Source organism: Ctenopharyngodon idella, chromosome 24 (assembly GCF_019924925.1).
Source record: "Ctenopharyngodon idella isolate HZGC_01 chromosome 24, HZGC01, whole genome shotgun sequence".
NCBI lineage: Eukaryota > Metazoa > Chordata > Actinopteri > Cypriniformes > Xenocyprididae > Ctenopharyngodon > Ctenopharyngodon idella.
In genome coordinates this window covers 1,969,801-1,990,119 of record NC_067243.1, presented here as the reverse complement: position 1 = coordinate 1,990,119, position 20,319 = coordinate 1,969,801, and the positions used below count along the sequence as shown (strand labels likewise).

Below are 20,319 nucleotides of genomic sequence, written 5' to 3'. Positions count from 1 at the left end.
AGTGCTCAGCTCGCGCTCGGGTGTCTGGACTACCACTGGACCACATAAACTCGTCACTGCTCCGACTCCTCTGGAGCTATAGAATTACTAGTGTAATTCTAGCTATTTCTATTAAGTATGCAGATGAGAACGTTAAAACGTCTTCTGGTCAGGTAAATGAAAAATATTTCAACATAACGCCAAAAGTTGTAAGCCATATGAAGAAAAAATGAGTGTTGGTTGACATTTTAGCACTTTATGAACAGACAGCGACTCCACTGTTAATGTTTACATAAACGTTTGTAAGCTCGCACACAGAAACCATCTTAAGTGCTATCCATCGAGAAACACGGTATTGTTTACCTTGTTTATTACTACAGAAGCTGTTCCTTATGTCACATTACCGATCAAAAGCTTGGGGTCAGTAAGATTATTATTTTAATGAATGAATGCATGAATTTATACGTAATGTACATTAATAAATACACTAATCCAAGGAAGGACACATCAAATTGATCAAATATGACAGTAAAGATATGTAATAGACGTAAATATGAAGCAGCACAACTGTTTTCAACATTGATAATAATCAGAAATGTTTCTTGAGCATCAAATCATCATATCAGAATGATTTCTGAAGGATCATGTGACACTGAAGACTGGAGTAATGATGCTGAAAATTCAGCTTTGATCACAGGAATAAATGACAATTGTAGAACTAGTTTTTTTAAATTATAATAATTTAAATATTACTGTTTATATTGTATTTTTGATTAAATACAATGAATGTGTCCTTGGAAAGTAAGTGAATTCCTTCAAAAACATAAAAAAAAATCTTACAGGCCCAAACTTACGAACGGTAGTGTATGTTATGCATGTAAATCTTTGCTAGGGTTGAAATCAAGCTATTATTCTTATAGTGATTTTCTTTTATTTCTTTCAACAGGCTATTTTCTTACTCACAGCTTTCAGTCAGGTGACTGGAGCAGAGACCTGGAGGGCAAAACACCCACAGAACTGCAGGACAGGCCGGACAATTTTCCATCTGTTTCAAACAACAAATATTATATCGCGTCTCAAAAAATATGTGAGTAAAATGCACGTCCATATACAGCACCTGCTGCAGTATTTCAATCACTAAACAGTAGAGTATTCACTTTAAGTACCTTAAAGTAATAAAACAGTGAGATTAAAAGATAAATTTCTTTATACAGTTTATCTATGATGCATACTACTGTATATACAGGCGAGCAGATGAGCCCAGAATATGAACGCCACACACTAACTGGGCAAGCAGATGAGCCTAGAACATAAATGCAATGCCTACCGACAAACTCAAACTGTGCGTTGCATTTATGTTCTAGGCTCATCTGCTTGCTCGACCTGTATATATAGTATGCATCATCAAAAAGGTGTATATTGAATTTGGCCTTGTTTTACCCTCCAGGTGGGTGTTCCTATAAAAACTAGCAATGAAGGTAAGCATACGCTATTTTAAGTATTTTCTTGTAAACAATCAAATGGGTCTATTAATGAATCTATTAAATTTAATACAATTAAAGATTAAGTAACAATAAAAAGGTAACACTTTCACAATGTTTTCTTTTGTGGAACTGACCTCAGATCAGTGAAGCTGTAACTCCTGATGCATGGAGGCATTAGACAAGGTAAGTACTGTGTGAAAGTGATGTCAGATACAAAAATCTCTCTCTTGTTTTTTTAGGCAATATCAACACCATACAACAGGCCCTGCTCTCCTCACCAAGAACAAGTAAGAATTTATCTAAAAAGATTTGTATTTTATTTATTTTTTTACTGTGAACTATAATGTTGTTGTCATTTGTCTATAACAGCAGATAGTAATATTATTAACGATATGATTCTGCATAGTATTTTCAGCACCCGAGCCATCACGGGCATGGAAAGGTCTTGACACCTTGCCAAGAGCTGGATTTTTTGGTAAGCATAAATAGATACGCAGATTTACACAATACACTATATATCAACAAATGGTCATAATTTACTAATGCTGTGTGTCATTGATCCAGAGATGTTGGGGGGACTACAGAGAAACTATACACACATTCATTGATGCCACAGCATTTAAGTAATTTCTCCTTTAAGGTAAACTTTCTTTTGGTAACACTTTAAAGGGTTTGTTCACCCAAAAATGAAATTTCTGTCATTATTTACTTGTCCTCATGTCATTCATGTCAAACCTGTAAGACCTTTGTTCATCTTCAGAACACAAATGAAGATATTTTTGATGAAATCTGAGGGTATCTGATCCACACATAGGCAGCAACATCACTGCACCTTTTGAGGTCCAGAAAGGTAGTTAAACACATGGTTAAAATAGTCAACGTGACTACAGTGGTTTAACCTTAAAGGGTTAGTTCACCCAAAAATGAAAATTCTGTCATTTATTACTCACCCTCATGTTGTTCCACACCCGTAAGACCTTCGTTCATCTTCAGAACACAAATTAAGATATTTTGATGAAATCCGATGGGTTAGTGAGGCCTTCATAGGGAGCAATGACATTTCCTCTCTCAAGATCCATAAAGGTCTTACGGGTGTGGAACGGCATGAGGGTAAGTAATAAATGACAGAATTTTCATTTTTGGGTGAACTAACCATTTAATGTTATGAAGCGACGAGAATACTTGTGCAAAAACAAAACTAAAATAACTTTATTCTACAAATTTGTCTGTCCCGTCATTCTGCTACATTGTTTACGCTCAGCGCTTCCGTGTTTATGTTCGAACGCAGGCTCAGTATTGGCCGGCTCTGGTCACGTGAGCAGCATGAAGCATGTGTTTGATGCTGATGCAGAAGCCGGCCAATACTGAGCCCATGTTCGGATGTAAACACTGAAGATCTGAAACGAAAATAATGCAGCAGAATGACAGGGGACAGACGAATTTGTTGAATAAAGTTGTTATTTTTGTTTTGTTTTTGCACACAAAAAGTATTCTCGTCGCTTTATAACATTAAGGTTGAACCACTGCAGTCACGTTGACCATGTTTTCAACTACTTTTCTGGACCTCAAAAGATGCAATGACATTGCTGCCTATGTGTGGATCAGATAACCTCGGATTTCATCAAAAATATCTTAATTTGTTTTCTGAAGATGAACGAAGGTCTTACGGGTGTGGGACGACATGAGGGTGAGAAATTAATGACATTATTTTCTTTTTTGAATGAAGTAACCCTTTAAAGTCTCATTTGTTAACATTAGTTTATGTAGAAGTAACTAACATAAACAATGAGCAATACATTTGATACAGTAATTATTCATTTTACAAATGTTAGTTAATAATAACATGACTGTTCATTGTTTTTTCTTATTTGTTCACAGTGCGTTAACTCATGTTAATAAGTACACCAACTGATTTTAAATATGAATTTGTAAATGTTGAACTTAACATTAACATAAAAATGTTGCAGAAGTATTGTTCATTGTTGCTTTATTTTAACTAATTAAGTTAACCAATGTTATCTAATGAAACATTAGATAACATTGGTTAACATTTTTAAGAATGTATACAATGGTGTACAATTTTACAAAGTCGTAATTTGTAAGCCATCTACTAGTCATTTAACATCTGGCTTTGACAGCTAGTAGAGTATAACCATTAGATGTAAAATGATGTTATTAACACAAAATAATTCTTTTAGATTTCTGCAACACACCAAACATGGATGACAAGAGTGAAGGACAAGGTTATGTCTCATCAATTTTAGGGTAAGATAAATAGAGTTTTTATGAAAAATAATCAGAATTTTACCATTTTGAGATCACGCGCACAGGACCTTTTGTGAAGATTAATTTCTCATGTCTGCTCAGTCCCGGTCTAGTCCTGTCATGTCAAGCTCCGATCTGCCCTGTTCTCTGCCCAGTTTACCTGTGCCTGCAGTGCAACCCTCTCTGGTCCCAGATGTCTACAGGTTTCAGACTCATGCTTCAAGGTTTCTGCACTTGCATCTCTCCTGGATTTGTTGATCATTCCTGGACTCATTCTGGTTACCAGTCTTTTCACGCGGCCTTCGACTATGCTCACCTGTCAACCACTTTTGTTCAATAAATGTTCTGAACTGCCTTTGCTGTTTATGTTTTATTTATTAAACATATATATGCTGTCACATATAATACATGCTATTATAAATGCATACCTTTTGAAGAATAATTAGAATATCATATGCAGTTTTAATAAAGTTGAATTATGTAACCTTGTATGTCATTTTTACTCTTCAAAGTGTACATTTGCAGGTGTTGATTATAATTGATTTATTTGTTGCCCATAAATAATAAGCATAAACAATATATTAAAAAAAGTATTATACAGTGATCTAATGTCGAGTGATTAAAAATTCAAGAACAAAATATAACACGCAGAATGGGAAATATGTATAATATACCATAAAAATAAAAAGTCAGAACGTCGTGTCGCAGTTGCTCAAAGTTGCGCTATAACGTTGCTACAGCCCTGTGGCGTCTTACAATTCTACGTTGTTACAATGTTGTGGGCACATAGACCGCGACGTTACCATAGTAAAACTGCAACGTGCCACAGACGTTGCCACAACGTAAATGTGTTTGCTAGGTACACGTCTACAGCTGCTTTTATCATGATCAAACGGCCATAACCTGCATATAACTCTGTGTCCGTGGTAATATGTCCGTGATAAGAACAAACAAACTTTTCCTGTAACGGATTCATCGAAATTATAATTTAATTAATTTTCCGTTTATTGCTTAATCGAGCCTGATTTTTACGTGATTATAACAGAAAGCCTATTTACTTGCTTTGTGCCAAACAATCCAGTCCTTTTTACCAGGTAAAATATTTTAACATTTCTGCCTCAATTGTAACATTTCTGCCTCAAAATGACTTGATTTCATTCATGAGGGTTATATTTGACAGATTCTAGCTCATTCAGTCCTTTTTACGTGTTGAAATACCTTTAAATGGCCAATAAAACCCAAATGCAGATTTACACTTGCCGAAAAGTGATTACAGCCTCTACTTATTGACTGAACTGTTCTTTCTGCCTCAAAATGACTGAATTTCATTCATGGCTGTTATATTTGACAGATTAAATAAATAGAGGCTGTAATCACTTTTCGGCAGGTGTAAAACTGCATTTTATGGGTTTTATTGGCCATTTAGGTATTTCAACAGGTAAAAAGGACTGAATGAGCTAGAATCTGTCAAATATAACAGCCATGAATGAAATCAAGTCATTTTGAGGCAGAAATGTTCTGTATCCTCCCTTTTTCTTTGTTGTTTACTCAGTCTTTTCAAAGAGACCCACTCTCTGTCATATTCTCTCTTCTTACTCTTCCTATCCATGTCTTAAATCAGAGAGAGCATAATCTTAATCAGACAGAGTATTTACTAATTTCAATGGATTATTTTTATTTTTATTTTTGGCTGATATTAGGGGTAGGATTAGTGTCACAGGTATGTTTTTGAATAAGTATGTTTTCTGAATTGGCAAAAAAACTAAATTAATTGTGCATTTAAATCTCGTGAGCATTTCTACAGAATGGTGATTATCATCTATACACAACTGACTCTGGACTTTAGTGTGATTTCTAAATGCAAATGTACTTACTATTTACAAAAAGTGAAGCACAAATGTAGCTGAACGGCTGGAACTGAAGTGGTCCAAGCCACAGAGCTAAAATGAAGAAAATTGTAGTCTGATTATAATAAAAAGCACACATTTGCATGTTAGAAAGTAAATCATGAATAGGCTCGTTCAATAGTGCATGAGAAGGGAGTGTATTGTCATGATTTTAGTGTGATATTTACTTACTATTTACAAATGTAATAGTACAAGAACAAATGTAGCTGAACGGCTGGAACTGAAGTGGTCCAAGCCACAGAGCTAAAATGAAGAAAATTGTAGTCTGAGTATATGAATGTTAATAAAAAGCACACATTTGCATGTTAGAATGTAAATCATGAATTGGCTTGTTCAATAGTGCATGAGAAGGGAGTGTATTGTCATGATTTTAGTGTGATATTTACTTACTATTTACAAAAAAAAAGACCCACATTTCTAAATTTCATTCATGGGGATAACATGGATAATTTGACATGGTTTAGTGTAAGATTTTTGAAAAATGCCGCTCTGCAGCCATCTGCTGGATAAAGTGATCATTTTTTACTTTTAAAACTGCATTTTCCAAAAGATGGGCAAAAATCTTACACTAAACCATGTCAAATTATCCATGTTATCCCCATGAGTGAAAGTTAGAAATGTGGGTCAGGACGTCCTAAAACGCTTAACGAGGCTTAATTTACTAAGACAGAGATATTAACAGATCAAACTCAGTAAACACCAAACTAATAAAGCATACTGTGTACAGAAAAGCAGATGAACCCAGAATATGAAGGCGACATGTTTAATTACACGTTAAGTGTTTTCCTCCCATAAAGAAAATGCTTAATGTGGCTTAATGTACACACAGTGACATTAAAAGAACAAACTTAGGAAACAGATCAGATTTTATCTTTTAATATCAATTGGTAGGCCTACTAAGTGATAGTAAAAGATCAAATTCTGCACAAACCATTTTTTCTGTACAGTATGCTTTAAAAGCATGTCAGAATGTCCCTGTGGGTCTTTTATAAAGTCAATTTTACATGAAAAATATGTATCACTTTTTTTTTTACATTTATTTATATAAATTTCAAATATATCATAAATCTTCCAAAAACTGTACAAATGTTGAGTAAAAACATTAATAAAAAGAGTAAAATTACATTAGTTTAAAAACAAAGTTATTTTGTTAGAAAAATCATTTAGTTGACTGAGGTCTCCAGAGACCCCGAAGGTCACGAGTGTTACTTCTTCTTTCACACTAACATAAAAACAGATATCATTCCAATTTATTTATTTGTAGATCTAGAAAGTGTTAACCACCGTACAAAGTTGCACGCCATTTGGACAAAGAGAACTTTTTTAATTTAATTTTAGCAAACGTCATTTGGGGTCAAAAACCAAAGACCACCAGAGGGTTAAAATAAACTACAGCTTAAGATTTAAGTAGATTTGTATTGATTTCTGTAGTATCGTCACTCAAAGCCTTTGATGGCATCAGTCCTTCATCAGTCTCTCTCCACCGGATAAACACACGTGATCATCTGTCCCTGTAACATCAGACAAGATTCAAGTTTCCTCTGAGATTGATGTGCTCAACACTACATTCACATGATGATGATGATGATGATGTGTTAACTCTCTTTTTATCAACACAAATGTTCCTTCATTTATCAACAGTACTAACAGACAAATAAAACAGATTAAACTTATGTCTAGTTACTGTAGATTTGTTTACTTTATTTTCATTCATGTAATGTAATCAGTGTTGAATTCTTCATAATATCACACACACACACACGCGCGCACACACACACACACACACACACACACACACACACACACACATCACTCAGATTCATGTTGTGACGAGATCATCATCTGCAATACTTACTGAATATTGTCTGTCAGATGTTAAATAAACATTTAGTAAATGCTTAAAAAGATCAAATCATAAATCAAAGTTTCAAAACAGCTGCTCAAATGATAAATCAAATTCTCAAATGCGATTTCATTTCGTCATTCGGGAAAGCATGAACTGTATCAATAATCAAATTAAAACTCATTTGTATTTGTATATATTTTTAATTTTCATTATCAATCCAGTATAAACCTGTCATAATTAAATCTATAATTCAAATGATAAATCAAATGCTCAAACTGACATCGCAAATGATAAATCAGAGGTGTAAAGTACTTGAGTAAATGTAATTAGTTACTGTACTTAAGTATCTTTTTGGCTACTTTGTAGTTGTACTGAGTATCAAAGATATTGGCAACTTTTACTCTCTACTTGACTACATTTTTGAGCAAGTAAATGTACTTTTTACTCCACTACATTTGTGATGAGTAATGCAATTACACATTACATTTTTCATGGCAGCTAACTTTTTCTGCAGCAGTTTGTTTCTGATATAAAGAAGCGATATCGCCATATACTATATCTTGTGCATTTTGCCTTTACTCACCCAAAACTTCAACAAGGATACTTTACGTGAATGTGAGTGCATTAGCAGGCTACTGACAAGACCGTTTTGAAGGATATTGGTTCACTCGTGGCCTTTCTGTGCTCTTGAGCTCAACTGAGACTTGAGAGTTTGTAGACGTTTAAAAGGTTGTTGTGTCAACCTTGATTTATTGCAACATTGAGGTGTTCAGTTTTATTTTGATTTTATAAAATAAACTTGATTTCTCATCTTACAAATCAATTGTTTCTTATTTTCACTGGCACGTCTCTCAGGACTAGTGCATCTCTGAGCCTACATTCAGCATGAGTAAAATACTTAAGTACTGTTAAAATCAGATACTTTAAGACTTTTACTCAAGTCGTGTTGGAATTGGTTACTTGTAACTTGTAGTGGAGTCATTTTCGATGTAAGGTATCAGTACTTTCACTCAAGTATGATTTTCAGGTACTCTTTACACCTCTGTGATAATTCAAATGCAAATGTCAATCAAGTAGCGTGGGCGGAGCTTTGAGACAGAACCGGTACCTCAGCCACTGTCGAGTGTTTGCCTCATCATCGACGACATCTAAACAGACACAGACAGGTGAGCCAGATCTAAGCTCTGGCTATGGCAGTGTGAAACCCAGGACTAGTGAGACTACACAGAATAGGAGTACAGAAAATACTCCAGAGCCAAGTGTACAGAGTAGAAGTACACATAGTGATAGTCCAGGTGAAGTAACGAGGTCTAGAGACCACAATCAAACACAACAGAGTGTGACAAGTGGTGAACCTGAGAGTAGGAGGTATCCGACTAGAGAAAGAAGAACACCGAGTTACTTAGATGACTTCTTAACTGAAGACAGTGATAGTGATGGGGTTAATATCATGGTAGACTATTGCTGCAGAGCGGTGTGTGGCATTCCACAGACTTTTGAAGGAGCAATGAGATCAACTAACTCAAAAGAATGGGTAAAAGCCATGAATGAGGAAATCCAGTCTCTAAACGAGAACAAAACGTTTACCCCGACGACACTGCTAATAGGCAAGAAAACAATGGGGGGTAGGTGGGTTTACTCTATCAAGACTGATGTAGACGGAAAAGATAAATACAAAGCACGGTTTGTGGCCAAGGGTTACAAGCAGAGAATGGGAATAGACTATGGGGAGACATTTTCACCCACGGCAGACTTGACGAGTGTAAGGGTGGTGCTACAGAAAGCAGCACAGGAAAATTTACTCCTGCATCAAATGGACGTGAAAACAGCACACTTGCACGCTCCCATAGACTATGAGATCTACATCAATCCACCAGAGGGTTACCAAGAGAAAGAGGGTATAGTTTACAAGCTAGAGAAATCACTTTACGGCTTGAAACAATCCAGGCGAAATTGTAATAAGGTTTTGCATGATTGTCTAACTGAGAAAAGATTCACACAAAACCCAGCCCACCACTGTGTTTATGCCAAAGAGTCAAAAGAAGGGAAAGTGATCATAATTACATGGGTTGATGATTTAATTATTGCAGCAAGCAATCAAGAGAGACTGAAAGAAGTGAAAGAGATGCTTGCAGAAAAATTTAAAATGAAAGATCTGGGTGAACTCAAACATTTTCTCGGTATCGATTTCAATCAGTCAGATGGGTGTGTAAAAATGACACAGGAAAAGTACGCTAACAAGATATTACAGCGTTTTAATATGCAAGACTGTAGGACCAGAGAAACACCCTGTGAGCAAAAGTTAGAGTATACTGGGAATGCAGTAAAGATGGAAGCTGTGGGAAGTCTTATATACCTGACTATTTGCACCAGACCAGATTTGAGTTTCGTTGAGCAGGTTATCACAGTATTTTGCTGAACCTACAGAGGAACAGTGGGTCACTGTGAAGCACGTACTTAGGTATCTCAAAGGCACAGCAGAGAAAGGGTTAAGTTTTAGGAGAAACGACTGTGAGAAACTAGGTATACAAGCCTACAGTGATGCTGACTGGGCAGCTGATACCAGTGACAGACGCAGTACTACGGGATACTGTGTGAGTCTAAGCCAGAACAGCTCTCTAGTCTCGTGGAAGACTAGAAAGCAGCCAACTGTGGCGCTGTCCACATGCGAAGCGGAATATATGGCACTGGCTTCAACCATACAAGAGTGTTTATACCTAGAGCAGTTACTGGGAGGTATAGATAACTACAAGTACACATAAACTGTAGTACATGAGGACAATCAGGGAACAATCACTCTCGCCAAAAACCCTGTAAACAGACGGAGATGCAAACACATAGACATAAAGTATCGCTTTATCAGGTCTATTGTGAATGAGGGAAGAGTGACCTTGATGTATTGTTCTACTGATAACATGATTGCTGATGTAATGACCAAACCTGTAAGTAAGTTGAAACTGGATAGGTTTGCAGGTGCTCTTTTTGGAGATTGATGTGTGTATGACAGGGGTCCACATTCATTCTACCTTCTGTTTTTGTTTGTATAGCAGCCTGAGTACAAGTGGGGGTGTTAATATATGTTCATTATGTGCTCAGTTGTATATTGATGTAATGCTGTACTGTTCTGTATTGCGCATATGTGTATGCCACAAGGGGGCACTAAAGTATAAGCTACAGAAGACGCGTTCGTGTTATTATGTTTGTCCCAGTTGATTTACGGTTGTCTCTTACTGAAGGCTGTCTGACCGTGAGAATGATGTGTCGGCAGCTAGAAAAATAAATATGCCAAGAACGGCTAAAGATGATTCATCTCTATCGTCCACTTTTTTCTCCGAATGCAACACTAGCTGCAACAATAGTGTAGTACAACTCAACATAAGCTGTTTTAACTTTGTATTTAGTGATACTGTATTAAGTGAACGAAAGAATAGGCGACACATTTTAACGTTAAACGTTGCGATGGCGCGCCTGCCACAGACACAGCACCAGTCGGTTAATGGCATGTCGTTTAACTTAATTTGCATATCTTAATTTGTGATCTTAAGATGAACAAAGGTCTTAGGGGTGTAGAACTACATGAGGGTGAGTAATAATTGACACAGTTTTAATTTTTGGGTGAACTAACCCTTCCATTTGTAATTTTCCATACCTGTCGTACTACAGTAGCCATGTTGTAATCACGTGATCTACCAGAATCAGTTTCGCAGCTTCACTACCGTTTCACAAATCCTTTCCCATGGCTTCATGAGATGGTAAAGTGTCCATCATATGCAAACTTCAGAATTTGGTTGGAAAAAGTGTGTCATCTGGGTACTTTTTGCCTGCTCTTTAATGAGTACTGTGAATTGGGACATACGACTTTTGTCACACAGGTGATGTAAGGGGACATGAGCTAAGTTAAGCTAATAATTATTTGTTTATACTTAAGGAATTGACTTTGTATTTAGCACTTCTTCAAATTGTGACATTTCTAGGTGAGGTGAATGGATTATTTTCACCATACCCTCGTCGTTCATTTGATCAACTAAGAAGAACTGGGCATTTCCTCCTTCACCAGCTCCTAGACAGAAGAAAAAGTGTGTGACATACACGCATAGATTCTTTTGTCCGGCCAAAAGGAAAGATTCAGAAATCCCGAAGGTGGCTAAAAAAATTTGAACTGGAGAGAGCAGGACTTGGAGAAAAAAAAATGTTCTCTGGTGAGTATGCATCAGTTCAGTTACACAACTGATACATGTAACAGTCAAGTAGACTCTCATATAGGGATGTGTAAAAGGACTTTGAGTTTGCTGTGGATTTAGAACCAGAGACAAATGTTCCTTGTGTAAGTGTTCTGTAGTTTGCTGATTTTTGTTAATTGTATTTCAGCCACAACAAAATGCTCAGCTTTTTCATGCTATGCCAATATGGTGCTGGTTTTAAATTGATCAAAAAGTGAAATTTTAGAGGTCGATACATCAGTGCATCTGTAGTTACATGCAAACATTCTGTTTGATTATGTAAAGTAATGTTCTGAATGTTAATGTGTATTTTCTTTGCATTTTTTCCTCATCAGACAAATACTGTTGTTCTTCAATCAGGAACTCGTACGCCAGTTCCCTAAGCGGGGTGAGGGTGGTGGCTTTGAGCTGTTAAAAACGAGAGGCTGCACCAGGACAAAAATTCTCCATCCTATTCCGTGTCCAGATACAGGTTATTCCCCTGAATACCTATGCTCCGATGCGGCTGGAATAGGAGCAGCTACGATTCATGTCAGACCTCTTTGGAGATTGTTGCTTCACTAAACTCCATTCATCTCTGTATTTAGTGCTGTTTGCCTGGGGATCACATTCAGACAATAATAATACCAGCTGTATATGGGGCCTTTGTTGAAACAAATGGGTGGGTGATCTTATGTAAAATACACAAAGACTGACCATGTTGCATTTACAAATTACCCAGGAACACAACTAGCAGTCCCCAACAAGAAAGTAGCAACATGCAAGGCAGCTTTACTTGCAGCAATACACCAGCAAGTAGTCCCAACACCCTACATTATGAGAGCAGCAGCCGAGCAGGAGCAGCAACAGCATTCCCATTCTCCAGAGCAGAGCAGGAACAGCAACAGCATTCCCATTCTTCAGAGCAGAGAGCAGGAGCATCATTTTTATCATATGTGATCCTGGAGCACAAAACCAGTCATAAGTCGCACGGGTATATTTGTAGCAATAGCCTACAATACATTGTATAGGTCAGAATGATCTATTTTTCTTTTATGCCAAAAATCATTAGGATATTAAGTAAAGATCATGTTCCATGAAGATATTTTGTAAATGTCCTACCGTAAATATATCAAATGTATTTTTGTGAGTGGATATGCATTGCTAAGGACTTCATTTGGACAACTTTAAAGGTGGTTTTCTCACATTTTGATTTTTTTTGGACCCTCAGATTCCAGATTTTCAAACAGTTGTATCTCGGTCAAATATTGTCCTGTCCTAACAAACCATCAGTGGACAGCTTTAGTCAGCTTCATGACTGGTTTTGTGGTTCAGGGCCACATATGTCTTCAAATGCAACTGGGCAAGCTCATGTCAAAGCAGACAGGAATAGTGAAGAAAATGTTCTCATTGTATATTCACCCTTTTTCTGCAGAATGTGTTATCTTCGCTCTGTGAGTTCATGCAGTACCAGTGAATGGTGACCTAAAACTCTTCAAAATACAGCGCATAAAACTGCAGTGCATTAATTTATGAATTCAGAAATGATCAAATCTGTGATCTAAATACGAGGCCAGCAGTCATAATTCTGGATATACAGTGGTGCTTGAAGCTGACATCTATCTATCTATCTATCTATCTATCTATCTATCTATCTGTCTATCTATCTATCTATCTATCTATCTATCTATCTGTCTATCTATCTATCTATCTGTCTATCTATCTGTCTGTCTATCTATGTTGAACGCTGACAACATGATTAATATTCATGAAGCTAGCAGCTCATCAGTCATTTGTGTGGTTCATATTGGTGTTAGTAGTAGAATTCATAGTGTTATTGTCTTTTAAGTTTGGTGGGTAGACAAAAAAATGACTAGCCAATAATGATTCTACTGCCAAGGTGATTTGTGTGTCTGTAACTTATATTTTCAGATTGGAAAATTGAGAGTGATGAACAGCAAGCAGCACACCAGTTTTGAAGAAACTTATTACATGGAGCTGAAGACCGGACACCCCTTCAGGTCACAACAGATCTAACCAGCAGTGTGTAAGACAGAGATAGACAGTTTCTGTCATTCTACGAGTCAAACCCAACTGACTGGGCATCCCCACTATCAATCAACCTTAAAGGTATGGTTAAAACTAAATCTGTTTCTTTAAACATTGGATTCTTTATATGTTATTTGTACGTATAAATAACGATTTTTATTGTGTCAGGTGATGCTGCAGTTGTAACGTGATACTACTTTGCAATGCTTATGTCCAGAATACAGTACGGCTTCAGTTTAAACATTGGTAAGTGTGTTTTATTAATTTCATGTTTTTAGTCCTTTTGCTGTGCAGTTGAAAAGCTTTGTCTTAATTATTGTGTGAACTAAATGCCAACTTGTAAAACTTTTTAAGAAAACACTGGAAAAATGATGTTCTTCAATGGAGAAGATCACTTGGTACCATCGTCCTCACGAGTTCTTCTGGACAGTGATCTTTTTAGGGTCATTGGTCGAATGATTGGCCATTCCTTAATTCATGGAGGGCCACTCTTGACAGAGTGAACGATCTTGCTTTTAGCTGGGACTTGCCAACATTAACTAGAGAAAACCGGAAGTGGCTTGCAGAAACCGTTCTTCAGCATGAGGTATTCAGTATTGTGATGTATTTCTGTGTGAAACGCACTGTTGAACGAGAAAGCTTGTTTGCAGTCGCACGATTCTGATGAAATCTGAAATTCAGATGAGTGCAGGAAGTGAAAAGCAGAACGGACGAGATGAAGTAAAGTTCGTACTGCAGGATCATTTCATGTCAAATCAACCAAATTTCAGAAACTTCCCTAGCTCAAACTTAGTGCTGGGCGGCATGGGCGTCACTAGGCCCTTTTTAGGGAGGCTTCAGAAATCAATGAATCAATTAATCCTTTGGTGATATTTCCTCATCACGGTGGAGAGAGCAGTTCATGGTTGCATAGCAACGACAGACGCCGCGGGAGTGCAAGCGCTTGTAGAAAGGAGGAGAAAGCGGCGCGGCTGCGCTTTACACACGTTTTTAGACGTGATATGTGAACGGCCCCTAAGAGTGCACTGGCCACTGATGATGTCGTGGAGGCTATGCTAGACACACAGTTAATGAGGAAAGTTAACATCCACGCTTTAGCCATAAGTTTCGTCTGAATTGTACATGCTACTACTATTTTTCTGTGAAAATGACTTGTTGCACTTATGGTAAGCATGGTCGACATCAACTCTAATAGGCTACAATGTAATTATGCTTTGGAAAAGCTGTTTTCCCCGTGGTCAGCTGAAGCTGTGTGTGAACAAGGCTGCAGAATGTGAGTTGCTCCGTCTCACGCAGCCTCAGAGGAGAGAAATTCTCTAGTAACGTACAGAAATGGAGTTGATAACGCTGGAGATTATCTATACAGCGCAGGCTAGTATAATTTAGCCGCTGGGCTCCTTACCAGGTGTTTGCAATTAAACAGAGAATCACCTGTGTTTTGAGCTGTGGTGTCTGGTCCGCACGGATCCCTATACTACACATCGCAATTTCGATGCTAAAATGAACTATCGTGCAGCCCTAATTCAAATGTACATGATCATAAAATATGAGAATTACCCGTATGAAGTCCATTGACTTCAATGGATTTAATTAAATTCATTTGAAACTTATAACTCATGACTGCTCAAAAGAGTCCAAATTTATGAAACAAAACACCTAAACATCAATATTACTCTGAGAGTTTTTCAGTGAGAATTGGACCCGAAACTAAAGTGTTACCATGTTTTAATCACGCCCTCATTGGGGGCTGAGCCCCACTTAAATGAAAATCCTAGAATTGCCCCTGCTGGGCGGTTCGACCGAGAATCTTAATCAGTGTTTTTTTGTTTTGTTTTTTAGATTCTGACTGTTTCACGGTTTATCACGGTTTTCACTGGACCTTTTATTACTGCTTATTTTACTGTCAGGAGTACAGGGAATTCATTAATTTTTAATCAAATCTGTTTATAAAGCTAACACTTTAGTTTAAAATGTAATCAAAAGAAAATGTATTAATAAGTGTTTTTACTGTGTGCAATTTCTGTAACTTCAATGGGCATTAACAAATAGCTCAAATAACCTAGGGGGATAACATAAGCCACAAAAATGTGTAAAGTTTATAAATATGTCCGTTCTTAAAATCTGGTGTCTGATTCTTTAGGTTATCGATCGCAGAGAGAAGCAGATGAAGCAAATCAAACGAGGTCTGAAGGATACTGGGGTCCTGCTCATGATGAAAGAACGGCCTTCTCTCATCACAGTGCTGTTCCCAAAATCATCCTTCCTGAACTAATGGATTGTTTATGGCTCTGAAAACATGCGATCGTTAACCAGACTTCCCATTTCCTAAAAACCTGAGCATTTATGCTGTTTTCTTTGTCCATAGATGGTTTAGAAAGAGTTATATGGCCAATGATGAAGATGAAGATGAGGATGATCACGAGGTTCCTCTGGAGTTGAAACGCCAGATGGCGTCGTACCTCAGGAAGTACATCGAAAGTGGTAATGATCTTTTTACCACTAGAGCCCGACCGAAAGGGGTTTTCAGGGGCTGATACCGATATTAGGGAGTAAAAAAAAGTCTGACATCAACATATCGCCGATATTCTTTGTGTATATTATAGGGGTGCGATGGTTCAAATTACCCATGGTTCAATTTTTATCATGGTTTCTATGGTTTTAGTACGGTTCAGTATGTGCTATGTTCAGGCAAAATAGGACAACTGTCAAATAAAAATAAAGAAAACAAGAACAAATAATCAAACTACAAGAAACAGCAGGTATTTCAGGGCTCTCGTTTATAAAACTTTCCGTAGATTTCATCCTAAAAATGTACACGAATGTACGCACAATCTGATATAAAATAAAAGGTGCACAACCTTATTATAAATGCATCATCAGATTTGAGATGAACCGGTGCAAGTGCGTGCCGAACATGTTTATATCGGTGACATATCTGCAACATAAACGCAGATGCAGATTTATCTGCGACAGGCTCATATTGGCCGATAAAATCGGCAGACCGTTAAATTGGTCCGGCTCTAGTTACCCCACATTAATTTCAGATGTCAGCTGGCTCATTTCACAGCTTTGTAAATTGTGCAGCCACTGTTTTTACAGCTACAGCACTGGATATGGAGCAGGGTCGGGCAATCCTCCCACAACATCTCTATGTGGAAGTGTCTGACTCCATTAAAGTGAGAAAATGAAGCTGCCTTCTCACGACACTCACTACATGGACTTTCAGGCAGACTTAAAGCAGCAGTGTCCACAAGAGAACGTGGATTTGGATTAGTTTAATCATATGGTGTGTTCCTGGGCTTTTTAAATGAAGAGGCTAGTCCTCAACTGTTAGCCAGTGTGCTTTTGATAGGACTGTTTATTGAGAGAGAAAAAATGTTATTCAAATGAAACTAAATACTAGATTTTATAACTTCATGTTCATTTTTTCATTTGTAGCAAGTTACATAATGTGTAACTTAAAGTTGAAATTTGATGTAAAAAAGTTTTTAAAGTTTGTACAAATATTAAAGTACTATTCATTTGTTTAATCAAATGTAATTAGCAGCCAGTGCATCAGGAAAACATGTATTTGCTCATCAATAAACAAACTGGATTCAAGGATCTCAAGAGTTGAACATGGAGTTATTATAAGAGGAAACAGTTTCAGTGATTATGACATGAACTGGTTTATCACACTGACTGTGTCGTAGTAAATTTGAACAGCATTTAAGAAGGGAACATCAGGACGAGGCAAGGTTGCAGTTTCCTCATGGGTAAGTTCTCGTGGTAGTTGAACCTCGCGGATCTTCACACCCTCTTCCTCACAGGAGTGTGGTCCTTCCCAGTCCACACCATAGTAGTCATCCACCTGGAGTATATTAATGGGAACACAATGAAGCTGTGGCAGATAGGTCCAATGCAGAGCAAAAAGATGCAGCTCATTGTCAGGATTTAATGTGCCATCTGCCTCCAGATCAAGGAAGAGACAGGAGAACATGCTGGGAAACATCCCTCCACAGTCTCTCAATCCTGTAATTATAATATAAATGCTTCCTCCTTAGACAACAGGCCTGATGTATTGTGATAACGTAGATCATTGGCACACCTGCATTTTTTTAATGCAGCATTTCTTTCTAAAACATGCAGGAATTATAGAATATTTTCAATCCACATATGCATTTCTTTACAGTCCAAAACCCCCCCAGAGTCTTAACTGTAGATGCTGAGATTTAATCACGTAATGGCATATGACTTTGAGTAATGATAAAAGGAAAAAACCTTTGGTTATGGACCCTGCGCCCTGTGATGTGGGAGTGTGGGTTTTCCCCTCGATTGGACACCATGAAGTAGGCCACGTCAACATTCTCCCGGCCCTTATCGGATCACACTCTGGAGGAGAATCCAAAGCGGTTCACAGCTTCAATGAAACTGCAGCACAACAGAAGCACTGTTTCCTGTAGCAGCTTTAGGAACACAATCATCCTGCTGAAGCCATCTATTCCTCCATGGACCACTATCCTCCACCTGTGCAAAGATTTTCTGTTGGCAGAACAGTTAGTTTGCTGACATTTTGTTCATTGATTATAAACTCGAAGGTAAATTCTGTCACGATTCGGACAGTAATTGTTTCTCACGTGGACATCTGGCACCTCATTGATAAATCTCGTGCATTTAGATGGTGTTTTATTTACGGTGTTAGTTCTGTGTTCCTATGAACATGGGAAAGCGCTGCCCATGTGGTCAGTCACATGGTTACATTAAAAAATACAACAACAACAAAAAAGTTGAAATGGTTTTCTGTCTTGCGTTGTCACTGAAAATGATAAATGTCGTTTTAAAATTTCTCTTTGCTCTAAGCGGCTCCCACTTCTTGTGTCAGGTGGTGCTGTGATAATGTACTTTAGGCTAAGTAAAGTATGACAGAATTTACATTTTTAAACTATCTTTCACTTTAAAGGATTAGTTCATTTCAGAATTAAAGTTTCCTGATAATTTACTCACCCCCATGTCATCCATGTCGTTCATGTCTTTCTTTCTTCAGTGGAAAAGAAATGAACATTCCAGGATTTTTCTCCATATAGTGGACTTCACTGGGGTTCAACGGGTTGAAGGTCCAAATGTCAGTTTCAGTGCAGCTTCAAAGAGCTCTACACGATCCCAGACGAGGAATAAGGGTCTTATCTAGAGAAACCATCGGACATTTTCTAAAAAATAAAAATTTAACCACAAATGTCCGTCTAGCGCTACCAACCACAACTTCACGAATTACGTAAATTATCAGGAAATTTTAATTCTGAACTAATCCTTCAAAGCTTAAAAACATACCTAATAAGGTACCTAATATGGTTCCCATCTGTATGCCACATGGCATTAGGTGCTGGAACAGAAAACTGTCGACGCCTCAATGTGTGTAGAGACGAGGCTCATAGCTGTGCTCCCTGTGGATCCACTCTCCGTAGGGACTCGCACACTCTTTCAACTAATATAACAAAAGTGAAAAATGAACTGAAACCATTCTTAATCTTACCTGTATCTCTGACTACTGAAGATCAAATCTGCCAGTTTCAGGAGTTACTTTATTCAATGGTGTCTACTGTAGAAGTGTGGCCAATTAATGCAATAATTAGTATTTTACATTAAGATGAACAAGTTTAACACCTCTTGAGCTCAAGTGTCCATGCATCATACGGTAGCCAGAGTTGGGCTCGAGGTTCTGGATTTCTGCTACAGTTCTGTCCAGATCATCATGTGATATGTCTGTGTGTAGGTCAGACTCTCTGCAGTAATGGGCAAACAATGGTATGGCAATTAAAAGAAAAACAATTCATCACAAAGACAGGAACTAGATCCAAATTCATTTAGTAAGAACAATTTCAAGTAAGCAAGTTTTATGGCGAGTTCATCTGCCAATCTCATGTTAATCTTGAGTACCTATAGAGCAGCAGTGCATCCTTCATATCTCAGAAAAGCCTTTAGTTTTATCATATTTATAAAATACAGATGCATTATAAAATTATAAAGTGAGCTGCGTCTCATTTCAGAGGCTGCGTCCTCCAGAGGTCTCATTTGAAGGCTGCATACGTCATCAAGGATGTCTTATTTAAGAAAAGTAACCGTGATAAAATTGACTGATATTCATTGTAAAATACTGTCATTTCTTTCTAACGGTTATTTTTCTTAAATGACGCGGCCTTCAAAGGGTGCAGCCCCTGAATTGGGACACAGACATTGTTGAAAAATTTCTCGGCTTCCGTGTCCCGAACGAAGCGTGTTGATGGGCGGCTCTTGCTCTGGGTGATGTGTGTGCGCACGCCTATCAGAGAGAAGAGCCTATACAAGGAATTACGTCCTTTATTACGTGATAAAGGGCCATACAAAAAACAGTGAGACTTGTCCACAACCGAAGTAGTGTATTTGGCACAGAAATACTCTGTCATACTCTGTCTAGCTTGTGTTTTGAAACTTTGTCCATGTTTAGCGTGAGAATGCAGCTCTTCAACAGTGTCAATAAGTCAGAATGCATGAAATAGCATTACACCCCCTTTAACTTCTAGTGCCTCTACTACAGTAAATTAACCCCTGCTTTCATAGACAATTCCTACATTCGT

At 37.6% G+C, this 20,319-nt stretch overlaps 2 long non-coding RNA genes across 7 annotated transcripts; both read left to right on the top strand.

Moving 5' to 3' along the window:
- The first annotated feature begins 4 nt into the window (after positions 1 to 4).
- On the top strand, positions 5 to 4,212 carry LOC127507151 (uncharacterized). 3 transcript variants are annotated; one of them, XR_007928255.1, is made up of 7 exons: positions 5 to 152; positions 926 to 1,457; positions 1,703 to 1,750; positions 1,870 to 1,938; positions 2,028 to 2,103; positions 3,662 to 3,728; positions 3,831 to 4,212. It is a non-coding gene; the product is annotated as an uncharacterized LOC127507151 (long non-coding RNA). The 3 variants fall into 3 exon arrangements; XR_007928257.1 differs by lacking the exon at positions 5 to 152 and adding an exon at positions 184 to 331; XR_007928256.1 differs by lacking the exon at positions 5 to 152 and having other exon boundaries at positions 1,416 to 1,457; positions 1,603 to 1,750.
- A 5,313-nt stretch (positions 4,213 to 9,525) lies between these two features.
- On the top strand, positions 9,526 to 17,332 carry LOC127507153 (uncharacterized). Of its 4 annotated transcripts, none has more exons than XR_007928260.1 (5): positions 9,526 to 11,353; positions 11,456 to 11,680; positions 12,037 to 14,315; positions 15,870 to 16,210; positions 16,829 to 17,332. It is a non-coding gene; the product is annotated as an uncharacterized LOC127507153 (long non-coding RNA). The 4 variants fall into 4 exon arrangements; XR_007928259.1 differs by lacking the exon at positions 9,526 to 11,353 and having other exon boundaries at positions 11,363 to 11,680; positions 12,037 to 12,173; positions 13,613 to 14,315; XR_007928261.1 differs by lacking the exon at positions 9,526 to 11,353 and having other exon boundaries at positions 11,363 to 11,680; positions 12,037 to 12,674; positions 13,613 to 14,315.
- The last annotated feature ends 2,987 nt before the right edge of the window (positions 17,333 to 20,319 follow it).